Here is a 10,196-nt window from a genome sequence, read left to right as displayed (position 1 = left end):
GATGTCACTTTGAAGATTAGGGTGCACCTAACCCAGGCCACAGTCACCTCATGTGAATGTGAAGAACACAGAATTGATGTCTTTGAATTTTGGTGTTGGTGAAGAATACTGAAAGTACCATGGACTACCAGAAGAACAAACAAATCTGTCCTGAAACAAGTGCAGCCAGAACGCTCCTTAGAAGCAAAAACAGCCAGATTTTGTCTCACTTACTTTGGTTGTGTTATCTAAAGGGACCATCTCCTGGAGAAAGATATCCTGCTTGGTAAAACAGAGGGTCAGAAGGGAAAGACCCTCAATGAGATGGATTGACACAGTGGCTGAAACAATGGGATCAAGTATAGCAGGGATTGTGAGGATAATGCAGGACCAGGCAGTGTTTTTTCTATTATACATAGGGTCACTGTGAGTCGGAATCACCTCAATGACACCTAACAACAACAACAATAAACATGTAAGTTAAAATAAAAATAAGACAATAGATCAGCAATTACAAATTGACAATATCTGGGGTTGGTGATGATAAAATATGAGTCCTCAGTACCCTCTTGGTAAGATTTTATATTAATACCATCTTTTGGAGTATAAGTTAAAAATATTGTCCATCATTTTAAATCCATACTCCTATTATCTTTAATCTTCCTTTAGAAAACTATTCTATAAGCTTACCAGTATGACTGCCTGATGATGCCTCACAAGAATATTCAACACACAGTAGTTTTCAATAGCATAAAATAGAAACAACCTTAACATCCAACAATAAGGGACATTTACTAGATATATTATTATGTGAGTAAAAGCAGGAATGAAGAGACCATTTTCAAATTAGAGACAATAAAAGAAATCATAATTACAAGTGTCAAGAATTTAGAGTTAAGTGTGCAAAGGTATATCTACAAAAATAATCATAATCACAGAAAATATAATGTCAAACATTATGAGATTGCTTAAATCAATTCAGCTGCCACAAAATGGAATATTACACTATTCAGTCATTATAAATATATACCATATTTTTATACAAATAACATGTGCATTATAAGTTTTTTATACCGTGCAACTCCTGCATGTTATTTTCATAAACATACTATACCAATATCTTTAACATGTTCCTGGCTTGCATTTCAAGTTCGCCCCCCACGGATTTAATGGTAAATCTTCATCTTGGTGCCTGTTGATGTGGAAGTTTCGTTCCCAGCATATGGCCTCGCTAGCCTATGCCCAAGTTTCTAAAGCAGTCCCTCCCCCAGCAGAATTCCTTTCCTGCTCTACAAAACATTTTCTCCAATGCAGGAAGAAATCACTTTTTCCATCCCAGAAACAGCCCTCACCAGGTGGCCAGCTCCAGTCTGCCCACCCCATGCACATTCTGCTCCATCATCCAGCCTCACTTAGATGCCACAGGTGGGAATGAGAGCCACAGGTGCAGAGGGTTTGCATACCCCTCACCTGGGTGAGACAAATCTGACTGGCCCAGCAGGGCCCCCATGAGACCAGGAAATTGCACACCCACACCGTCCTGCCACTTAGCTTCACATGGCACTGACACCGCGGGACCCAGACATGCGCAAGAAATGGCCCTCAATCATTGCAGTAGCAGCTAGTGCTCAGCTTAGGGCAGCCCGGCGTGCAGCCCTCCGACAGTCTCTGGCGCTATGTATCTGGGCGCAGATTGGCTACAGGAGCTACACCTTTCTCAGGCCCGGCCGCAAACTGCCCCAGAGCAAATGAACAATTTCAATTATAACTTTAAATTATAAGCTTATAACTTTATTGTACAAATATGATTAAAAGTAACATTTCTGGCCTTTAGAATGAGGGTGAATGAGGTCAAAATTTACTTCTGGCAATGTAACAGGACACAGGTAGTATATGCATGGGCACGCTATGCCAGATTTTTTCTTTTTACATAATCTCATCATTTCCAACTGCTATATATGTGTGCTTGTTATTTATGTGGATGTGATAGTTTGGAAAAAATATGGTAGATGAATATTTATTAACAAAAATATTCACAATATAGTAAATTAAAAAAAGTACAAAACAACTCAAACTTCATAACCAGTTTTGTTTTTAAAATAATTATATATATTATGTATATGTGTAAAGTTCAGAAAGAGATACAGCATAGTACAATGATGTTTTCCAGATGGTGGTATTATGGGCTTTATTTTATTTTTATGTATATTTTTTCTATAATGAATAGGTAATAATGTTGTCATAAGAAAAACACAGATTTTAAAATGTTAATGATGATCAAAAACAGTTTTTACTACATTGGTAACTGCTATCATATTGAGTTTCAAAAAGAAAGACAACTTTGGAAACACTATGTCTAACAGTCATTAAAAACATGTAATTAAAAAAATGAAGTAGTTATCTTTGACTGGTATGAATGGATTATTTTTTCTTTTCATTTTTCTGCATATTCCGAATGTTCTGTAGTGAAACAACATTCTTTTATAATAAGAATTTTTTTTTCCTTAAAGAGAAATACCAGGTAAAATAATTAGGGCCCTACACAAATGGAATTGTCTCTGTGGGTAGGTGCTGAATAAAATACATCTACAAGACCAATAATTGTCAAATTGTAGGAAACACCTGGAAGACTTGTTTAAAAATTATTATTTCCAGTCCACATCCCCCAAAACCAAGATAATCACACTTGGCCATACACAGCTACTGTTTCTTACTATACAAACTGTATTTGACAATCTGATATTCAAAATATTATAATGGACAAATATCAATAACTTGACTCATATCTTGTCATATAGACAAGTTGCTCATGTGTCTTTCTGTCTATAAATATTATAATATTTCTCATTTTATTTCTGAATTTCAACTCTTATGACAATAAACTTTTTATAACTTTGCTCTTTCAGGTGCCAACTACTCAGAAAAGTACATTAATTGGGGGGGGGCAGTGTAAATGCTAGTCATTGGGAAATAATATCCAGTCTAGTTCCTTCACTTCTGATACTAAGAAAAACTCACAGCTTATCTGAGGCCCCTCCACGACTTGGTGCTTGAGTTCCTGCTAGAAGTTGGTGCTCTGAATTCTCCGGCATCCCAGGGTTCTCTCCAACACCTTCAGTTTTTCAATGGTATTTCTTCATCTTTCAATTAATAACAAGCATGCCAGAGACGGAAATAAATCAATAAATAAAGTAGAAATGACAAACACTAGAAGTCAATAGATAAAATGTCCTTGACAGAAAATTTAAGAATCTTCATCCCAATAATCTAGTATTTTCTTGAATAAATGATGCAAAAAATAATCTTCTCCTATGAGAGCTAATATTTATTGAGCTATATACCAGGCATTATATATAATTTACATATATATATATATATTCTCTACATATATATATTCATATATATAACTTACGAATGTATGTATGTATGTGTGTGTGTATGTGTGTGTCCACCACTCATCTGTCAGTTTGTTGTACTGTGGTAGCTTGTGTGTTGCTGGAAGCTATTCTACTGATATTTCACATACCAGCAGGGTCACCCATGGTGGACAGATTTCAGTGGCACTTCCACACTAAGACAGACTGGGAAGAAGAACCTAGTGACTTACTGCTAAGAAAACTGGCCAGTGAAAACCTATGTATAACAGTGGGACACTGTCTGATATAGTGCTGGATGATGACTCCCTCAGATTGGAAGGTACTCCAAATACAACTAGGGAAAAGCTACCTCCTCAAAGTAGAGTCAACCTTAATGATATGGATGAGTAAAGCTTTGGGGACTTTTATTTGCTAATGCGAAATGATTCAAAATGAGAAGAAACAACCATAAACATTCATTAGTAATTGGAACATAGAATGTGTGAAGTATGAATCTAGGAACACTGGAAGTTGTCAAAAATGAAATGGAACTCTTGAAAATCAATATTGCATTCATTAGTGAGCTGAAATGGACAGGTATTGGGCATTTTGAATAAGACAATCATATGGTATACTGTACTAGAAAATGACAAACTGAAGAGGAATGGCATCACATAAATTGTCAAAAAGAACATTTCAAGATCTATCCTGATGTACAACACTGTTGGTGATATCCATATCCCTACAAGGAAGACCAGTTTATACAACCACTATTCAAATTTCTGCACCAACCACTAATGCCAAAGATGAAGAAATCGAAGATTTTTCCCAATTTCTGCAGTTTGAAGTTGATGAAACATGCATCACATACTGGTGATTGAAATGTGAAAGTTGGAAACAGAAAAGGTCAGTAGTTGGACAACATGACCTTGGTGTTAGAAATGATGTCAGAGATTGCATGATAGAATCTTGCAAGACCAATAACCTATTCATTGCAAATGTCTTTTCCAACAACATAAATAATGACTTTACACATGGACCGCACCAGATGGAATACACAGGAATCAAAGCGACTATATCTGTAGAAGAGGTGATGAAGAGACTCAATATCATCAGGCAGTACAAGGCCAGGAGCCAACTGTTGAACAGACCATCAATTGCTCATATGCAAGTTTAAGTTGATACTGAACAAGTAAAACAAGTCCATGAGAGCCAAAATATGACCTTGAGTATATCCCACCTGTATTTAGAGGCCATCTGAAGAACAGATTTGACAAACTGAACATTAATACCAAAGACCAGACAAGTGTGGAATAACATCAAGGACATTATACATAAAGAAAGAAAAAGGTCATTAAAAATATAATAAAGAAATAAAAGACCAAAATAGATGTCAAAAGAGACTGTGAAACTTGCTCTTGAATGTAGAGTAGCTGAAGTGAAAGGAAGAAATGATGAAGTAAAAGAGTTGAACAGAAGATTTCAAAAGCCAGCATGAGAAGACAAAGCAAAGTATTACACGAAATGTGGAAAGACTTGATGTTAGAAAAACAAAAGGGAAGTACATACTTGGCATTTCTCAAGCTGAAAGAACTGAAGAAAAAATTCAAGCCTCTAGTTGCAATATTGAAAGATTCTATGGGCAAAATAGGAGCTCTGGTGTTACAGTGGTTAAAGCGCTTCACTGCTAACCAAAAGGTTGGTAGTTCAAACCCACTAGATGCTCCACAAGACAAAGATGAGGCAGTCTGTTTCTGTGGAAATTTACAGCTTTAGAAACTATGGGGGAATTCTATTCTGTCCTAAAAAAAAAAAAAAAAAACTCACTGCCATCAAGTCAGATTAGACTCGTAGTGACCCCTCCTTGGGTTTCTGAGGCAGTATCACTACGGAAGTAGATAATAGATTGCCCCATCTTCCTTCTGAGGAGGGGCTGGTATAGGATCACTGACAGTCAGAATCAGCTTGATGTCAGTGGGTTGGCAGTGAGCATGGGCAAAATATGTACACAGGAAGCATTAAAAGAAGAAGGAAGGAACACAGAATCACTGTACCAAAAAGAACTAGTCAAGGGTCAGCCATTTCAGGAGGTAGCATATGATCAAGAACCAATGTTATTGAAGGAAAAAGTACAAGCTGCACTGAAGGCACTGGCATAAAAGCAAGGCTCCAGGAATTAATGGAATTCCAATTGAGATGTTTCAACAAATGGATGCAACACTGGAAGCACTCATTTGTCTATGCCAAGAAATTTGGAAGACAGCTACCTGGCAAACCAACTGGAAGGGATGCATATTTGTGCCCATTCCAAAGAAAGATGATCCAACAGACTGTAGAAATTATTGAACAATATCATTAAATCACACACAATTAAAATTTTGCATATGGTAATTAAAAAAACAGTTCCAGCAGTACAGCAATGGGAACTGCCAGAAATTCAAGCCAGATTCTGAAGAGAATGTGGAATGAGGGATGTCAATGCTGATGTCAGATGGATCTTGGCTGAAAGCAGAGAATACTAGAAATATGTTTGCCTGTGTTTTATTCCCCCACCAGATTTTGTACATACATTTTTTTTTCTTAAACTGAGTTTTTGCTGAAAGTTTACACAGCAAGTTAGTCTCCCATTTGACAATTATCATACAAATTGTTCAGTGGTATGTTACATTTATAACAGTGTCAACATTCTCTTTGTGTTCTGCTTATTCCCTTTCTATTACTCTAGTTTCCCTGCTCTCTTCTCATTCTCGCTTGAGAAAATGTTGACCTTGTGCACCCTTCAATACCTCAATTGGTAGAGTGGAGGACTATAGATAAGATATATGTGGAGAAAATGTTAACCTTTTGGTCAAATGCTGATGGTTTTTAAGTTGGACACCAATCTAATGGGTAATAACCTTTGTTTTGTGTTACTGGACTATTTCCTTAAAAGATGATCTCAGGGGATAGGTTCAGTTCTAGGTTTAAAGAGTGTCTCAGGGCAATAATCTCAGAGGTCCTCTGTTGTCTACTGTAATAGTTTATCTGTCTTTTTTTTTTTTTAATAAAAATTTCAGTTCTGCTCCATATTTTTCTCCCATTCTATTCATGATCAACTATTGTGGTTCTAGTCAGAACGGTCAATGGTGGTAGCCAGGCATCATCTAGTTCTTCTGGTCTCACAGTACATGAGGTTGTGGCTCATGTATACTTGTTTATCCTCTGTACTTTTGGTTACTTTCTTACTGCTTTGCTCCTAGTGGATAAAGACCCATAATTGTGTCTTCAGTGGCCACTTACAACCTTTTAAGACCTCAGACTCTACTCACTTCACTAGGATGCAGATCATGATTTTTGTGAACTGTGTTATGTCAATTGACAGAGTTGTCCCATGAGACTATGATCCTAAGCCTTCACATGCAGAAGACCAATGTTGGAAGGCATTTTGTCTGAAGCATATCCATATCTGTGTCTTCAATGAATATATATGCCTGGACCCATATATTTGTATTTATACATACCTAGCAGCATCACAATAAATGGAGAGAAGATTGAGGTTGTCAAGGAATTCACGTTGCTTGGTTCTACAATAGATGCCAACGGAAGCAGCAGTCAGGACATTAGACGACGTGTAGCATTGGGGAAGTCAACTGCGAAGGAACTGTTTCAAGTGCTGAGGAGCAAGGATATCTCCTTGAGGACTAAGGTGCGCCTGACACAAGCCATGATATTTCCAATCGCCTGGTATGCATGTGAGAGCTAGACAATGAATAGGGAGGACCGAAGAAGAGTTGATGCTTTTGAGTTGTGGTGCTGGCGAAGAATGCTGAAAGTACTGTGGACTGCTAAAAGAACTAACAGATCTGTCCTGGAGGAAGTGCAGCCAGAATGCTCCTTGGAAGCAAGAATGGCCAGACTTCGTCTCACCTATTTTGGTCATGTTGTAAGAAGGGACCATTCCCTGGAGAAGGATGTCATGCTTGGTAGGGTGGAGGGTCGACGAAAGAGGGGGAGGCCTTCAGGAAGATAGATTGATACAGTGACTGCGATGATGGGCTCGAGTATAGCAGGGATTGTGGGGCTGGCGCGGGATCAGGCAGTGTTTCGTTCTGCTGTGCATGGGGTCGCTATGAGTCGGAAACGACTCGACGGCACTTAACAACAACATAACAACAACATAACTACTTCTATCTGTTCTCACCTATGTACACATCTGTACCTACCCATGTTCTAATCTGGCTATTCCCATACATATGTACTCAAACACTCATTATTTCTTTAGTTGTACTGTGCTCACTACATCCACAATCAGTGATGCTTTCTCATCACCAAAAATAACTAGTTTCTACTGTACAAAGTGGGAGCTCTGGTGGCATAGTGCCTAAGACACTTGACTGCTAACCAGAAGGCTGGCGGTTCAAACCCACCAGCCACTCCTCAGAAGGAAGGTGGGGCAATCTACTTTCATAGTGATACCACCTTGGAAACCAAGGAGGGGTCGCTATGAGTCGGGTCCTACTCAACAACACGTAGCAACAATAACTGTATAAAGTGAATTTTCCTCACCCCACCCTTTCCTGTTAACTACCAATGGCATTATTTTGTTAGGTGCTGTCAAGTTGGCTCCGACTCATAGTGACCCTGTGTACAATAGAAAAAAAACACTGTCCGGTCCTGCACCAGCCTCACAATCCTTGCTATACCTGAGCCCATCATTGCAGCCACTATATCAGTCCATCTCATTGAGGGTCTTCCTCATTTTCACTGACCCTCCACTTTACCAAGCATGATATCCTCTAGGGAAGATCCTTTCTGACAACATGACCAAAGTAGGCGAAACAAAGTCCAGCCATTCTCGCTTCCAAGGAGCATTCCCGCAGCACATTTTCCAGGACAGATTTGTTAGTTCTTCTGGAAGTCCATGGTACTTTCAATATTCTTCACCAACACCACAAATCGAAAGTATCAACTCTTCTTCCATCTTCTTTATTCATGGTCCAGCTTTCACATGCATATGAGGCAATTGAAAATACCATGTTTTGGGTTAGGTGCACCTTAGTCTTCAAAGAGACATCTTTGATCTTCAGCACTTTAAAGAGGTCTTTTGCAGCTATGTCATCTGATTGCTTGACTGCTACTTCTGTTGGTGTTGATTATAGAACCAAGTAATAAGAAATCTTTGACAACTTCAATCTTCTCTCCATTTAATGTGATGCTGCTTATTGGTCCAGTTGTGAGGATCTAGTCTTCTCTTCTTATAAAAGAGGGGTCATACAATATTTGTCTTTATATGCTTGACTTATTTCACTTAGCATTATGCCTTCCCCATCCACCCATGTTATAATATGCTTCCTGGACTCATTATTGTTCTTTATGGTTGTGTAGTATTCCATTTTTTGTATGTACCACAGTCTGCTTATCCATCCAGCCATTGATGGACACTTCAGTTGTTTCCATTTATTTGCTATTGTGAATAAAGCAGCAATGAACATAGGTTGCATCTGTCTGTTTGTGGCATTATTTTTAGATCTCTAGGGTATATACCAACAAGCTCTGGTAGTGCAGTGGGTAAAGCATATGTCTGCTAACCAAAAGTCAGTGGTTCAAACTTATCAGCCGTGAAGATTCCATGGAAGAAAGATGAGGCAGTCTGCTTCCATAAAGATTTATAGCTTTGGAAACCCTAAAGGGGTCTCTATAAGTAGGAATTGACTCAATGGCAGTAAGTTTGGTTTTTAGAGAGTATATACCAAGGAATGGATTGCTGGATCATAAGGTAGTTCTATTTCTAGTTTTCTGAGAAAGTGTCATACAGTTTTCCATAGTGGTTGTTCAATTTTATAGTCCCACTGGCAATGGATAAGAGTGACAATCTCCCCACATACTTTCCAACATTTGTTGTCTTTTATTTTTTTATCAATACCATTTTAGTTGGGGTAAGATGGTATCTGATTGTAGTTGTTGTTTAAATTTTTATTGTGATTTGGGTGAAAGTTTACAGAGCAAATTCATTTTCCATACAGCAGTTCATGCGCATTTTGTTTCATGACATTGACTGCAATTCTCCACAATGTAACAACTCTCTTCCCACTTCCTCCCCCTAGTTACCACTTCCCTGTGTCCTTCCCTCCCATGCACTCCTGCCCCCTGATCTGTGTCCCTTCCCTTCTATTCTCCCACAATTGATCACTCCAAGGAGTGTATCTACCTGATGTAAATGTTCACCCCATATGCCTATCTATTGTTTGACTGGAAGCCACAGGAGCGAGTTCAGTTCCAGACTTCAGGGTAACTAGGGGCCATAGTCTCAGGGGGTCTCATCAGGCTCTACCAGACCAGCAAACTGGTCTTTTTATATGATTTTGAGTTTTGTTCTACATTGTTCTCCCACTCTATCCAGGATCTCCTGCACTGATACCCTCTGAAGTGGTTGACAGTGTTGATTGCAGTTTTGATTTTCATCTCTCCAATGAGTTTACCTCTATTTTATTGACTATACAAAGGCATTTGACTCTGTGGATTATAACAAATTATGTATAACATTGTGAAGACTGGAGATTACAAGACACTTAATTGTGCTTATGCAGAACCTGTGCATAGACCAATAATCAATCATTTGAAGAGAACAAGGAGATATTGCATGGTTTAAAATCAGCAAAGATGTGTGTCAAGGTTGTATTCTCTTACTATACATATTCAATCTGTATGCTGAGCAAATAACCTGTGAAGTTGGGCTATATGTAGAAGAATGTGGCATCTGGCTTGGAGGAAGACTCATTGACAACCTGCTATATGCAGATGACTGAACCCTCTTGCTGAAAGTGAATAAGACTGGAGAGGCGGGGCAAGATGGCGGACTAGGCAGAAGGATTGCACAGACCC

This window comes from Orycteropus afer, unplaced genomic scaffold (assembly GCF_000298275.1).
Source record: "Orycteropus afer afer isolate SDZICR_OR568_19922 unplaced genomic scaffold, OryAfe1.0 scaffold00033, whole genome shotgun sequence".
In the NCBI taxonomy this organism is placed as follows: domain Eukaryota; kingdom Metazoa; phylum Chordata; class Mammalia; order Tubulidentata; family Orycteropodidae; genus Orycteropus; species Orycteropus afer.
This window is presented reverse-complemented; position numbering follows the sequence as displayed.